The sequence below is a fragment of the Trichoplusia ni genome, assembly GCF_003590095.1.
Source record: "Trichoplusia ni isolate ovarian cell line Hi5 chromosome 18 unlocalized genomic scaffold, tn1 tig00003573_group17, whole genome shotgun sequence".
NCBI classification, from domain to species: Eukaryota; Metazoa; Arthropoda; class Insecta; order Lepidoptera; family Noctuidae; genus Trichoplusia; species Trichoplusia ni.
Window position 1 is genome coordinate 1,167 of NW_020799788.1, and position 17,294 is coordinate 18,460.

The 17,294-nt window shown below is 35.3% G+C and overlaps 1 pseudogene; it reads left to right on the forward strand.

Annotated features, from left to right (window-relative positions):
* The first annotated feature begins 697 nt into the window (after positions 1-697).
* LOC113506535 lies at positions 698-14,237 on the forward strand (annotated as a pseudogene).
* The last annotated feature ends 3,057 nt before the right edge of the window (positions 14,238-17,294 follow it).

The window sequence follows — 17,294 nt, forward strand, 5'->3', positions numbered from 1 at the left end:
TTTCTCCAGAATTGCTGACTGGTCAATACCTCAATACACAGGTTTGGACTTCGTTTTGAGCGATAAGTCAGTATTGATCGTAAATAGGTACATGTACCTTAGATCGTATATACTTTCGTATTAATTTTATTAAACACAGAATTAATAGTGCTCAATTTAGTAAAATTATCCCCTAAAATGGATAAACACAGGTAAGAAAAAAAAATCATATGATTTGAAGTTAACATATTTACTCTTAACTGCAGACTTATTATTAGCTCTATGATAAAGACCGAAAAAATATTATGCCTCTGTGGTTTATACTACCGTAGTCTTCATGCAAGTAAGATAAGATTATAATTAATTTTTTGTCATTTTTGTCTCTCTGACTATTGTCCACTGTATTCCACTGACTGTATTCCACAAAAAAATATGTACTTTGAAAAATAACTTATCAAGGGCAAATTATATATTGTTTGAATTAAGGAGTTTACGTTTTAAACACTTATAAGTACTTTTTCTTAATTAATTACGAGTACAAAGTTGCCTATACTTCGTTTATTATTTTTCCAAAATATTCTTTCATGTTTTTCTGATTCAGTATTTTTTCCGACTTTGTCTGGCAAAGTCGGAAATATCGAAAGCTTAGCTACAATCCTAAGTAAATATTCATATCGCAGTTCGGTCGCATGGATCGCCACATATCTTTAAATACAGCGTGATGTGCATTTATCTTCAGTCACCGGTTCGGCGCTCACAAACATGGCTGCGCTACTCTTATTCGTGTCTCTGTTAACAGTATTAATTTCTTTACTGTACTATATTTCTCAAAGAAAGTTCGGCTACTGGGAGAAAAGAAATGTGCCTTACGTGAAGCCTCTGCCGCTCTTGGGCAACTATGCAAAGTACATGCTTCAGAAACAGTATCCTGGTCAAATGCTGCAGGAGCTTTGCAAACGGTTTCCTGATCGATCTTACTTCGGAGCTTTCTTCGGAACCGAGCCTGTGCTGGTGGTGAATAGCCCTGAAGTCGTGAAAGATGTCTTTACAAAGGATTTTTATTATTTTAACGGCAGGGAAATTTCGGACCATGTCGAAAACGAAATAATAACTCGGAATCTTTTCTTTGCCAGTGGCGATAAATGGAAAGTTGTACGTCAAAATCTCACAGCATTATTCTCTTCTTCTAAGATGAAGAAAATGTTTTACTTGCTTGAGAAATGCAACCACAGCTTGGAAGACATGCTGACATACGAGACATCTAAGAATAATGTTATAGAAGCCAGGGACCTCGGCGCGAGGTACACCATGGACTGCATCTGCTCGTGTGCTTTTGGCGTTGATTCAATGGTTATGGGCAAGGAGACGAATAATGTTTTCAAAACTATGGCTGAACAGATTTTCGAAGCTTCAAATACCCGAGGACTGAAAATGATTCTTAGAGCAGCATGGCCAAGCCTTTTCTACGGAATGAAAATGCAACTTTTTCCTTCAACAATCGATGAATTCTTTTCAAAATTGTTGAAAGGAGTTTTCGAAAGTAGGAATCACAAACCATCACCAAGAAACGATTTTGTAGATTTAGTTTTGACATTCAAAAACGAGGAAAACTTAATAGGTGACAGTATCAGTAACTCGAAAACTGGTAAAGATACTAAAATTAAACTAAAAGTGGATGATGACTTGCTAGTGGCTCAGTGTATTTTGTTCTTTGCGGCTGGATTCGAGACATCAGCGACTACCATAAGTTTCACTTTGTTTGAGCTTGCAAAGAATCCTGCCGTACAAGAAAAAGTAATCGCGGAAATAGATGAATACGTTGCGCGCCAGAAAAATAAGTTAGAATATGAATGTGTGAATGACTTGCCGTACCTTGACGCAGCTGTTTACGAAACACTTCGCATGTACCCCATATTTGGAATACTTACCCGTGAAGTTATGGACGACTATCAATTTGCGGATGGCGTGAAAGTAGAAAAGGGACTTCGGAGTGCACATTCCAGTGTACCACTTCCACTTTAACCCTGATTTACTTCCGTGACCCTGAGGAGTACAAACCTGAACGATTTTTACCTGAAAACAAGAAAGACCTAAAACCCTACACTTTCTTCCCGTACGGAGAAGGACCCAGGATCTGCATAGGTAATTATTTCTCCACACTTGAAGTAAGTGTTCCCAATTGTACGTTTATGTTTTGTTTAGATAAAAGAAAAAGATTTTTGTCACACTATCTATTTTTATCTCCAAAGTGATAACCGTTGCCCACCCCTGCTTTATTAACATTTTTTTTAATAATTCTTATGATAGGAAAACTTAGACTAAATATCCATTAATTCTTGATGTTTTCTCAAAGTAACCATGCTCTGCGTCTCTTTTCCAGGAAGTCGTTTTGCTAAAATGCAAGTTATGGCGGGCCTTATTACCATCTTGAAGGAATACAGAGTCGAGCTTGGAGAGGACATGCCCAAATCACTGAACCTGGATGCGCGAACAATTCTGATTGCTCCTCGTGAACAAGGTCTTAATATTAAGTTCATCAGACGTGAAGGTTCTGAGCAAAGGAAATGGGTTCGTACGTGAGACGACCCTGAACCTACAAAAGTGCTTGATATGTGGACCCGGACTATATTAATAAAACAGAAAAGGTGAGAACAAAATGTTTTTTTTGGTATAATTTACGCCATTTATAACTAGGAACAAACTGTTGCATTTTCAATATTGATAATAGTTGCGATGAATGATAATGGTGGTTTAAGACAAGATTTTTAGGATATTACACAGCCAAATTTATAAGCAGTCTCCAATAAGAGTCGTACAGAATAACACTATCATCAGTTATTTATTATTCAGACATGATTAATCGGATAAACACCAATCGGGTCGAGAATTTATAAGATTATTATTGAACACGTTAAGTTAATAGTTGAGACAGAAAACACCTGCAACAATCGACGCCATATGAGAAATTCCCCCCGCAGCTAGCAACAACAAAAACAATCCATGTGTTGGAGCATCATGATAACTATTATGATATAATAAATAATATTAGATGATAGTCAGAGTAGGTTGAAGAAGGGTATGGAGGCGTGCCCAGCTGTAGGATACTCTGCTAGTAACAATAATTAATATGACTTATCTACCCTGGCTGCTAAGACCATTCACAATTGGACGTAGTGTCAAACTAAATGATATACGAATAAAACTGTTTGATTAAATGTATACAAAAACTTGTATACACGAAAATTCATTTTAGGTTCACAAACACTCAAACCAGTTCTTTAAGAAATTCAAAACGTAAGTTGTATTTATAATCTTAAAAAAACTGTATGTATTCTGTTATCGATAAAACATGAATTGATAATAGTAGTTCACGTGTTTTTTTTTTTGATATCCACTTGTTTTTGAATTGTTAAACAAATATATACGGTTCATTAATTGTTTCATTTTGTTATTACTAGTATAGATGGAGATGGACATGAGAATTTGTTGCTTCCTATATCTGCTTAACGGGCAATGCTGGGGTTCTTTTTGCGCCGCCTGTTCTCTACAAGGGCACTCTAGTACTTCAAAACCAGCAGGTGGATAGGTAGACTTCTAAATAAAAATATGGGACATGAATGAAATCAATAATAATACCATGTTCTACAAAGAGCGACTGCTATTTTTCATTGAACATGAACTCATTTCACTGGAGCAATAATAATGGGTTTAGCGTTCGGATTTACGAAAGTTGAGAAACGGACTGTTATAGAATCTTAGTAAGCTGTACCTTTAGGTAGTCATTTCCATAAATCTGGTTTTGATTTTCCGGACTCATTTTCCCTATAGATTGTTTAAATCAGTATCTAATATGTGGATCAGACTCGTAATATAACTATGAAAATATTTGACTCCGATAAGAGTAATAAGTAACTCAGTGTTATCTGCTGATACCAACTGCATAATGAGCAATATGCAACAAAAGTTGTGTACAATGTCATGTCATTCTATTATCCTTAACAATCTCATATGTTCAGTGAATACTGTGTTTGAAATCCAAGTCCCTTCAATTCGTTTGAAAACTTTACTGAAGTTTCACCGAAAATTATTTTTTGGTGTACAAAAGGAAAACTTGACATAATTACAATATTCATTATTTAGAAGTTGAATGATGGTCAAAGGAGATCCGCTATAAAACGCGACCCCATAGGTTTGGGGTCATTTGATTTACATTGACAAGTATTTTAATCCAAGCTAAGTAAATAAGCTTACTGTCATCATTTACAAAATTAAAAGTCATTACACAATACAAACTGATTTGTTAATACCAGGTATCAGACGTAGAAGAATTCACAGTCATCAAAAATAAGTGCAAAAATTAAAAATATGAAATCCCAATAGAATTAAAGATACCAAAGATAAGCGCAAATATTTATAACATATGAAAATACGTCATAAATTATATGTAACTAATGACGATATCGTTTAAAACAAAGAATCTTTGTCCTAATAAAAATACCTTAATATGTCTTACTGAATTTAGAAACCTTATACAAGCTAGATACAATAAAATTATGCCTACCGAGGGAAAGGCGCGGGGATGTAGTATCTTGTCTGCACATGTGGGTGGGGAGACCCCTTTTTTTTTTTTTGACTCCCTCGGGAGGAAATTTGTAGTGTCAGACTTTTACTGACTAAACCGAACCGCCGGTGCTACGTCATCCGCGTTTTGTGTCGGTGTATGGCAATGCGTTGCAATCCTTCATACACCGACCGCGGCTTCCACCGGCCAGTAATGTGGGCTGGTAGGTCACTTTCTTGTGTTGTGTGGAGGCCGACGTGTAAAGAGCGTCGGCCTCCTCGCCTCATATTGGGACCGCATCCATAGCACCGAATGTGGCCCCCCGCCGTGGGTAATATACTCGGAGGGAGGGGAGACCCCTGTGGTCGGCTAGATAGTTTTCGTTTTGTTTTCGTATTCTTGACTGTACAAACTTCTTGAAGAGCCTTTTCTTCAAGAGCTGGTACATGATCGACATTCCCGTTACTGGATTTGATCAGGACTACTATTTATTTATGTAATATTTTACGTTCCAGTATTTTCTACCATATTTTTTGTATATTAAAAAATGTGTAATTATTTGTGATAGAAACTCATATAGGTAACATATAATACTGCATTATTATTGCTGTCTTATCTAGAGTGTAATTCAGCGAACTGATTAAAAAGTATACAATTGTGTAGATCTCAGACTCGTATTGACATTTATATTATACCCCTTTATATGCAGATAGCACTGTCAAGGGGCAATAATTACTTTTTTGGAGTTCGTATAGTCAAAAGTCTATCATAATTAAGGTTTATTGTACACGTATCGTCCGTCGTAACGCCATAACGTCCGACTCACGCTTGACTTATTTGTAGATGATGTCTCAGTATCTCTATTTAGGTGCGGTAAGTAGATACAAAATTATTTAAGATAGCTAGATTAGATAAAGCATAATAAAATGAAATATATTTTTTTCGTTTTATTCCTAAGTATGTATTAATTACCTAGATAACTTTTAAATCTACGATAACAACTGATCGATGGCTAAAATCTTGAGCTAAACTAAAAACAGAAATAAGTATACTGGGCAAAATGTATGGGATTGACCCACGGCAGTTAGAAGTAAAATTGCGAGGATGTATTAAAGCAGGAATTTGGCTGAGCTTTCCGAGTGCATTCAGCACTAGACTTTATCCTATAAGAACTTAAATTAGAGGCTATTCTGACTAACAATTTCCGTGATCAACTAATCACGCAAAACAGTAGATTTCTAATTTACCTGTAGCTTTTACATCTTTGGCTATCTAATTGTTACTGTTCACCGAGTTTTGTAACTTTCTGTTTAAGAGATAGTTAACCCTAAATTGAGTTTCTAAAAACACTCCGGAATTCTTCTTCTGCCTGAGCCAGAGTCAGGGGCGGCAGGTGGGAGTCCTGTTGGCCTCCATCTCGAGCATAGCTGCTACAGAGAATACGGATTACTCACCTAAAAAATGGATGCATAAGACTTAGTACTTAGCCTCTTAGCTTTTCGGGTCACAGGGTGCCTCAGCTCCATTCGCAAGAATGACCTTACGGCGCTCGTGGCTTCGTACTATGCTAGATAAATACCGTTGTTAAATAGACCCAATCAGAGTATATATACTACAACCATGTTTTCACTATCAGTTTGTTGACGTAAATGCTTTTTATCTGTAATACAAAAATACTAACAAAGAGATTGGTCTCGACCATCCCAGACTACTAGATACACTGGCCCGATAAAGCTGTTCAGGGATCAGTCGACCAGTCCATCGATGTTTTCCATTATGGTGGAATAAAATGTTGTGTTATGTTCCCACATCGATAAAATATACAGCGATCCATAGTGGTTTTAGCTATGAACTATATTTAGATAAAATATTTAGTATAATAGAACTGTGATTGAAATATTTAGATAAGTGTACGAAATGCATTCGTTTTTATAAGTTACAAGGTTTCGTTCATTGCTCGTTATCTTGTATTCAGACACTCTCTGTATGCGATATAGCACAGCTATAGCCAGTAAAAAATATTATTTACATAATTATATTTGTTGTAATGACTTTGGTAGGAATCAGGCTTGTGGGAGAAAGAGGTTTGATCAAAGTTGGACGTTTTTGTATAATTGCAGTATTCGACGAAAAACAAATGGAATGAATATCAGACTCATAATTTATAAAGATCTAAAAAGGAGGCCAGATAAATAAAGTGACATAACAGAAAAATCTATTTTAGTGAAGATAACATTGTTAAATAACTCATTTCACTGGCCATTGTAAATAGGAGCCTTGGTCACGGACAGTGCAATCTCGGAAATAATAGTAATATTCACCATTTGAGTACGGAACCTTCAAAAATGGCTTGAATGATTGTAATATTTTGTTTTCCGGCGAGTCACTACCATTTTTGTTTATCTATGATGAGCTCCATGAATCCTCGTGTCTATGGAAGCTAATTTGATCAAGATCAATTACTAGAGATAGAGATCAATTACTAAAGAATTAAAGTTACTTTATGTTTGTTCAGAATATTTACTATATCATAACACTTTAAAGTTTTTACTTTATTCATTGACATTTATGGTTAAATACTACTAATTAAGATTAAATATAACTGGAAGATAACTGTGTCAGTAGTAAGTTACATAATTATTTACTCGAAAATTCTAGTAGAAACAGTAGACACAACTAGAAACAGTATCTTAATATTATGTTATATATACTTAGGTATAGGACAAATTAAAACAAGATTAATCCATTTTTATGACTGAAATAAACTTTCATAAATTTCAACCGTCTACCTATCACGGTTCATGAGATATCACGGGTCTCTACTTTTTCGTTTCGTACTCAAAGGTTTACCTTAGAAAAATAACTGTTGTCGAAATTTTTTTTCAGATGCATATCGGTAGATACTTTACCTAGTTTTTGTTAATCATCAATTTAAAAGATTCGGTCAGTTTTTTAATCTCGTTATATACATATAAGTGTACGTCAAGGTCGAAACAAACAGTAATCAGTAACGTGTTTTCACGATGGGCGCACTGCTTGTGATCGCGACTTTATTATCAACTATATGTTTTTTGATTTATTTAATATCAATTAAAAAATTTAATTACTGGAAAAATAAAAATGTTCCACACGTTAAACCTTGGCCCATATTCGGAAACTACGCCAATTATCTCCTACTGAAAGAATATCCTGGTCACTCCTACAGAAGCTCTGCCTAAAGTTCCTGGTCAGCCTTACTTCGGAGCTTACTACGGTACAGAACAACACTCATCGTGCACAGCCCGGAAATCATCAAAGATGTCTTCACCAAAGACTATTACTATTTCAACGGCAGAGAAATATCAAACTACGTGAAATGCGAAGTCATGACACAGAACTTATTTTTCTCCAGTGGGGACCGATGGAAGGTAATGCGACAGAGTTTAACTCCATTGTTCTCTTCCGCTAAGATGAAAGCCATGTTCTACTTACTGGAAAAGTGTAATCACTGCTTGGAAGACTTGCTCGACCTCGAGACCAGCATGTCTAATGTAATTGAGATCAGAGGACTTAGCGCCAGGTACACAATGGACTGTATATGCTCTTGTGCATTTGGAATCGAAGCAAATGCTATGGGAAGTGACAAAAATAATGTCTTTAAGGTTATGGCCGGCCAAATATTTGAAGCTTCGAATTGGAGAGGTTTTAAAATGGTTTCAGGTTCATTTGGCCGAAAATATTCTACGGTTTAGGATTCCAATTTTTCCACCCAAATCGACGCGTTCTTCTCTAAGCTATTGAAGGAGTGTTCGAAAGCCGCAACTTTCAGCCTTCACCGAGAAATGATTTTGTAGATTTAGTCTTGGTCTTGAAGAAAGAACAAAATTTAATAGGTGACAGTATGAGCAACTTAAAAAGCGAAAAAGGTACAAAGGTCACAATTCCAGTTGATGATGATCTGTTGGTGGCTCAGTGCATAATGTTCTTCCGCAGCGGGTTTTGATACATCGTCGGCTACGATAAGTTATACTTTATATGAGTTGGCCAAGAACCAAAAGGCGCAGGTGAAGGCTCAACAAGAGGTCGATGAATTTCTTCGACTCATAAGAACAAGCTCAACTATGAATGTGTGAATGAGTTGCCGTATCTAGATGCCTGCCTCTACGAAGCTCTCCGATTGTATCCGCTTTTTGGAATATTAACTCGCGAAGTTATGGAAGACTACGAATTCTCTACAGGCTTACGTGTCGACAAAGGCGTTCGTGTCCATATTCCAATTTACCATATCATTACAACCCAGATTTCTTCCCTGAACCTCAAAAATATAAACCTGAAAGATTTTTAGCTGAAAATAAACAAAACATTAAGCAGTACACCTTTTTCCCCTACGGAGAGGGACCCAGGATTTGTATTGGTGAGTAGTACCAAATAATACCAATACCAAATAATTGTTTTGGCACATCAGAATAATATCATATATGTCTATCATTTAATCCTTCATAATTCATTAGGGAAGCGGTTCGCAAGAATGCAAGTATTATCAGGGCTGATAACGATACTGAAGAAGTACAAGGTGGAGCTGGCTGACGGCATGCCGAAAACTCTTAAATTCGACCCCAGGACGCTTCTGACACCAACCTTCGGGCCACGGCATAGACTTGAAGTTTACAGTACGGGAGGCTGGGAAGACAGGAAGTTAGTTCGAGTGTAAGTGAAGGCGTAATGTACTATTTATTAGATACTAAATATATAGTTGTACTACTTAGACTTTACTCGTTGAACATTTAATCGTCGCATTATTTCCTGTTTAAAAACCGCTAAGATTACCAGTGACCTTATGTTATAGAGTGCCTCTTTAGGTTTTAAACAAAAAGTTTTAAACCTAAAGTTGAAAAAAAAGCTAGCAAACAAATGGCATGGCTTAATTCTCATTATGTATGTACCTAGTATAAGATACTTTTTAAAATCTAATCTTATTGTTTGAATAGATGAGTCTAAGTAAGTACTTGACAAATTTTGAGTTTCATTACAGTGCAGCAATGGTTCAAATAATAAAGGTATTGGGAAATCAGTAACTTTAATAGACTTTGCCAAAAGCGAAGAACATGGAGATTAATGGTTTTTAATTTGTTTTGATATTCAAATCACGCACATACACCGTCCTTGTCACGCAGTCGGGTAAAAAATAAATTGAGACACAGAGATTTATCCTCTGGCAGACGCATATCAACAAGCCGGTGTTACATATAAAACAACACTACTTATCAAATATTTATCCAAAGTCAAACTAAAATTGCTTATTATTTATTTTATATTTTTTTTATCGCCGTCCGCACATGTTGTTATGATTTTATAATACCTATATTCTACCAACAAGCAAGGTCAACAATTCAAACAAAAAAATCTTTTTGTCCGTTAATACATGTTCATATTTAGAGTTGAATGTCGTCTCGGTAAAAATATTTTCTCATTAATTAGTGTATTTTATTAAAGTAATGATATCGATCTATCAACTTTAGTTATGCTTTGTTTGATAGAATCAGGTTTTTTTTTATTATTATTAAAGCTTTAATTTGTGTAAAAATGACACATAGGATTGGTGTATTACATTTCACAACGTGAAAGAATTACCCATACATGGGTTTGTGCGAAGAGATGAGTTAAATTCACTATATTTAACGGAATGTATTGATATACTACGGTGCACAAAAAAATATTCAGCCATTCATCGCATATTGATCGCCATTATTCTTACATTCTACAGGTGACGGGTGACATGGTGTTTGAGAGAGTGAACGACGGCAATGTCTTCAGATACAAAACTACAAGTTAGGTGCCAATTTCTCAAGACTTAATAAAAAACGAGGCGGGTCGTGCATACTGGTAAAAAAAGGTATTGATTTTATTCCATTGTCGTAGTAAATAATTTTGCGACTACATTTTGTTTTGAATGTTGTGGTATAGAAGTACCAAACTATAATCTTTTTGTGATTTGTATTTATAGGAAACCAGATTCCGATGCACATCTATTTTTAAAAAAGTTGGAACTGTTACTATCCATTTTGACTCATAATAGCAAAAACCAAGTAGTCATAAGTGGCGATTGGAATATAAATGTACTAAAAGAAACCACACAGAAGAAGGATTTAATGTCAGTGCTCAAGAACTTTAATTTATCGGCTCACATAAACTTGCCGACTAGAAAAAAATCTAGTATTGATCAAATAGCCAGCAATATTTCATCTAAGGACGTAAATGCTAATATACACAACCTTGCTCTCTCAGATCACGATACTGGTCAATCACTTACATTCTACCTTCCAAGTAATAAAAAAAAGGTTGAAACGGTAAAGTTTTGGTATGAAACTGTCAGAGATTTTAACAAAAGTAACATCAATAAATTCTTAGAATGTATATCAGCTTTAAACTTTGATGAAGTGTACAATGAAATTTGCTGCAATAAGTCATTTAACGTTTTTCACGACCTTTTCACTCTTTTTTTCAAATTATGTTTTCCCGAAATACGCGTTAAAAAAGGCAATAAGCCAGTAAAGAATAAATGGATAAGTAAAGGATTGAAATTATCATGCATTAAAAAACGAATATTATATTATAATTATCAACATGATGCTATAAGTAAAAATTATTATAAAAAACGCTACCAAACATACTCTAAAATACTAAAAAAATGTATATTAAAATCTCAACAAATAAATAATGATAAATTCATTTCTAACTCGAAAAATAAATGTAGAGCAACATGGTCCATTATAAAAAACAAATTTGATAATTCTGCTGATAAAAGTAATATTGAAAAATTAGTACACAAAGATAAAACTATTAATAATCCTGATGATATATGTAATCATATTAACAACTATTTTATAGAACTTACACATAAAAATAATTTTGATGAATCAATTAATGACTTGAGTAATATAAACATTACCGCACAAAGAGATAGTCTGTTTTTAACCCCAGTAACTATGAACGACATAATAAAAATCATTAACTCTTTGAATAATACACCCGCTACCGGCTATGATGAACTCACAACAAAAATAATAAAACTAAGTGCTAAGTATATAGCGAGTCCACTTAGTTACATAATTAATTTGTCGTTAGAACAAGGAGTATTCCCTGATAGATTAAAAGTATCCGTAATTAAACCTCTTTTAAGAAAGGTGATCGTTCTAACGTTGATAATTACAGGCCAATTACATTAATACCAATCATAGCAAAGATTTTTGAGAAAGTAATGCATGATAAGGTTAGTAGCTATATCAATAAACGCAACATTCTAGATGAAAATCAATTTGGATTTAGAAAGAAAAGCTCGACTACACTCGCCTGCTTTACTTTAGTTAAACAAGTTACAGAAGCTCTTAATGATAAAATTTCGACGTTATCAGTATTTCTAGATATGAGCAAAGCTTTTGACTTTGTTTCTCATAAACGGTTACTATTTAAACTAGAGAAGTATGGAATTAGAGGAAAAACACATGACTGGTTTAAAAGCTATCTATCGAAACGGCACCAAACAACAGTTCTCTCAAAATTAGAAAATAACTTGAATATTACATACAAATCGAAACTGAAGCCTAATAATTGTGGAGTACCTCAAGGCAGCATTCTAGGACCACTCTTATTCATAATTTATATTAACGATCTTTGCAATAACCTAAAACATAAATGTACATTGTTCGCTGACGACACAACCCTAACCATAAGATGCATAAATAAAAATAAACTAGAATTTGAAACTAATAAGGAATTACAAAAAGCAGTGCAATGGCTGGAACAGAATAATCTACATGTAAACTTAAATAAAACTAAATTAATAGAGTACCAAACTAAAAATTCAACTACCAATCATATTTCAATTCAATATAATGATACTATTTTGCAGCCAGTAGAATCGACATTATTTTTAGGTATATTAATTGATAGCAAATTGAATTGGAAGGCACATGTTGATAAAGTATGTAATAAATTAGACAAATTTGTATTTGCACTTCGTAAACTAAGACTCACAGCTAGTAAAGCAGCAGTCCTAAACGCATATCATGGATACATCTCGTCAGTGCTGCGCTACGGCCTAGTTATATGGGGCAATTCAGTAGATGTGGACAGGGCATTTAAAGCACAAAAAAAATGTATCCGAGCCATATGTGGTGCTGATTATTTAGATCATTGTAAGCCATTATTTCAAAGGTTAAAGATACTTCCACTTCCATGTCTTTATGTTTTTGAAATTTGTTTATTTGTTAAGAAGCATTCACACCTCTTTCCTATAAATGAGCGTATTTCCAGAAGAGTCCGAGAAAGACGCCCAAACGAATTAGAGGTGCCAACTCAGAGACTTCAATTATATAGCCGTAACGCCCCTTGTATGGCAATAACAATTTTTAATAAGCTGCCAACCCAGATCAGACAGCTGCCTATAAATAAATTTAGACGTGCAATATTTACTTGGCTTTTAAATATGTGCTTCTATTCTGTTAAAGAATTCATAGATTATAAGTTTGATAAAAAATAGTTATTGTTAATTATTTCTAAATATAACTTTCGGAATAAGTATGTTAATATAGAAATTCTAAAGTAGTGTTTATTGTAAAATTATAATATTTCTACACCTGATACGGTAGTATATGTGAAACTATAATATAAAATTGAAACATCTGTAATACCATGTACTAAGAAATAAATGATTATTATTATTATTATTTGTATCTCTTTTAATTCACGGGTTAACTTCATGGGAAGAGACCCGGTCCTTTTTAAAGGCGTACACGGGGACACAGGTCCAACGCGCAGAGGCCTTCTTGAGAACTTTAATCTACAATGTGATGGGGCATCTACTAGGGATCATTCACCTCCGCTCTATGGGAGAACAGACATGAAGAATCCAAAGTAGATGCAAAACTATTGCAAGTATGTATGTAAAAATAATTAGGCTATTATAAAATGAGGCATGTTGTGTGGACCAGTTCCTTAGATAATTCGGAGAACTATGGCACCTGCCTTTTTACACATGGTAATGCAAAACAAATTGGCAGGCGGTGACTCGCCGCTCACTAGATGGGCCCCCTATGATACCGTCACGATTGACAGCAGGTGGGCAACACCAGTGCGAGCGGCTAGGGGTGTAGAGAGGTGCGACACCGATTTCACCATCGCGGGTCACGGACCCGGAGCGGGTTTCCTCGTTATTACGCCATTAGACACTTCCACCCCCGAGCATATAGCTCTAGCGACCCCTCTCTAGCCAGCCAGTTAAGGCAAGAAAGAGCTGGGAGTCCCCATAAAGAGTGACCCCCTGGGGCATTCAGGTTCCGTTGTGTCGCTACTCACAAACAGCTCGCCACAAGCTGCCCTGCGGATATATGCTCCTACATAGACCTTCAGATACATTTTTTATTTATATCTCAAGGTTTGAAAAAGCATACTAATATGCCCTCTGGTCTTGCGTTATTCCCATGATGAGATAACGACTCGCCCCGAGGGGTTTTATTATTATTATTATTATTACATCAAAAAGAAACCCCAGACTTTTTCCAGACAAAAAGTTGTAATTAAGTAAATTATGATCTCCTTGAGAGGAACTACGCGTAATATAATTTTGTTATCTTTGTAAATAATTATGGTTTGCTTCAACTGTTGCATTTTTATGTGTGTCGACAATGTCGGCAATGTAATAAGCTTCTATTTGTGTAACTTCTTTATTATTTTATCGAGACATCACAAGTTTGAATGATAAATAAAAATCACCAAAAACAACACGTGTCCTTTTTTTCGTCTACCCGTGCAGTCCTCGAACCCAGCCCTTGTTACGCAGCCCAGCCACCTTTCGATAGACATTTGTCAGAATGGTTATTCTTGTTAGCCAGCAGCCGCACGGTTGTCCAGCTGCTGTGCCGTACAACCGTATGCATGTATCTTGCTTTTAAAACAGCTGCGATTTTGGCTACAACGTTCACATTAAGCGCCTTGGCACGTTCATAAATCATTAAATGTCAGTGCTGTTTTTAGGGTCCCGCAAAAGGTTAGATTGGAACCTTATTGAGGATAACTGAGGCCCTGCTGTCTTTCGTATATCGTAGTCCGTCACCAGGCTGTATTTTATGAATCCTGAATAGCTAGGCAGTTTTAATTTTCACAGGTGATATATTCCGCTGCCGCTATAAAAATCCAAAATATAATTTGTCCGACTCGCACTTGACGGTTTTTTTTACAGTTGTATATAATTTGAAAAGACCACCTATACAGTTAAGGTATTTAGAAAACATGACATAATGCGACATCATAACTGCTTTGTTGTATCTAGACTTGAAGCGATAAGATAAAAAAAAGATACGATGTCAATTATTATGTCTTAATTATTAGGTCTTGGACTTGGTCGGTAGGTAATAATATATGATAAAGGATGTTGATATGAAGTTGAGACTATGAAGGTTTATTTACAATGAATAGTGCAAGTCTGATGCAAATGAAATGCTATTTTAAATAGTTTTTAATTGACTACACAATGCTTGTTTACGTAAAAAAATAGGTACTGCACGGTACTTACAATAAAAATGGTCTTTTAGATCAATTCTCAAAGAGATTTTTATCATTTTAAGTGGTAGGTAGCATGCGGATTTTTGTCTTGTTTTGAATAAAACAACATTTTGTTATTATTAAGCATTTTTATAATAATATCTCTGTTCCCAATTGCCCCGTCACATGCGGCCTGGTTCCATGAGGCTCAGAATAGAGAATCGTGGAAGGATTTGGGGGAGGCCTTTGCCCAGCAGTAGGACTAAGTGGGAAGAAAATAAAATATCTATAAGTTATCTGACTTAAAAGAGGAGGTAGAGGAGATTTCTATTCCGAAGTGATATTTACTATGTGATAGTTTAGAATATTCGTACGGAGCCCTCAGTGCCGCGAGTCCGACTCGCACTTGTTCCGTTTCTTGCTATTCTTTTACAATATTTCTGGACAGAATACGATTTAAGTAATAAATGATTCAAATAACCCGTTTTTTTATCTATACTCTATACTAATATATAAAGCTGAAGAGTTTGTTTGCTTGAACGCGGTAATCTCAGGAACTACTGGTCCAAATTGAAAAACTCTTTTGGTGTTGAATTGACCATTCATCGAGGAAGACTAGGCTGTTTATAGCCTAAAGTCACGCTGCGACTAATAGGCGCGGCGCGAAGATAAAAAGGAAAATGTGAAAAAAATAGGGCAGGTATAAATCATAACTTATATCTTCTACCCACGCGGACGAAGTCGCGGGCAAAAGCTAGTAATGTATATACACAAATCTTGTTATAAATAGAATCATTTATAATGTCCTTATTTCATGTCAGTCCGGTGGTATTTAAAACTGCATATTATAGGTGTAAAGGACATGTTTTTTGGGTTTAAAAGTCTTAAGAATAATAAATACTGGTATGACCGTATCACTTGACATCATTATCACTAGTGGAAACAGCAGCAAAAAATGTATGACGATGATAATCTAATTTAAACAAGGTCATCATTAAAAGAACACCGCCATATTGCCCCTGAACCCCAGTGCGGTCAAAAAACAATGATTAGCGCACTTAACACTTACATATAATTATCATATTCCAAAACTTCCATACAACGCCATCTAGTCTCAAACGGGAAATCATCAAATACCTCCGCTTTTGGGTGGTTCGGAATCCCTCCCGCTGCGGAGAGTCAGAATTTTACTGATTTTTAGCCATGTTCGTTCTTTTATCATTTGCGTACTCCACCGACTCCACAGTCGAACAATCCTGCAGGCCTGACAGGCATATGATTCTTTCTTTAGTATGATTGATGTCCAACCAGGGGGCAGTGTCCGGCTCCAAAGGTGAGTACCGGGACTCGAATCCACAACCAGTCCAACCATACCTCTAGACCCTCAGAGCTGCCTAATTACTTCATCAAACAACCGACACCCAGTTTCTTGAACTGATTACCTTCACATTCTGGCAAAGATCCTTGTCCTTCAGTGTTACAGTTACCTGGTGAATATAGTGCCTAATGTTAAAACTTGTTTGCACTACTATAATTTATTACAGTTATTTACGTTGCGGTTTAAGCGTATAATTAGTATCAAGTTCGAACATTTATCACTTTTATTACTTATGTTAATTTCTCTTGAGGTCAAAAACTGATCTTACTGTATTATTCTATTATTAGAACAACAAAATCATAATAATCATTAAGGAATATCTGTGACTGTGTTTATGACTACCTCAAGAACACACGATCGATTTGGATAAGACATAGTTATCGGTGTAAAATTCACCTTGAAGGAACGCTCGTCTTATCTAAATATTAACACATTCCACATATATTTGAATGTCAACAACCTTAACACTAAAGATCAATAGTTTAAAGAGATAAATTTATTAATAGTCGCAAATTTAGAAAAAGATGATTTATATCGGAAACAAACGTGTTTAATAATTAAAAATTATTAGTTTTAAGATCAGCGAACCAGACCTAGGAGTGGGCTTTTCAAGTTGTCATCGCCGATGCGTTGGTTTATTTTTAATTTTGTGATAGTTAAAGAGATCTGTATTCAGATATGGTCTTGTATGAACCGACTTTAATGGGGACAAGATAATATGTTATTTTTTTTACAAAAAAAATGAATTGGGAATCTATTGTAACGAATGAAACAAACGTATGGGATATAAAGGGAAATAAAACTCATATTATGAATGCATGAAAAATAATACGAAGCTGGTTGTGTAGAGTGTTGTGG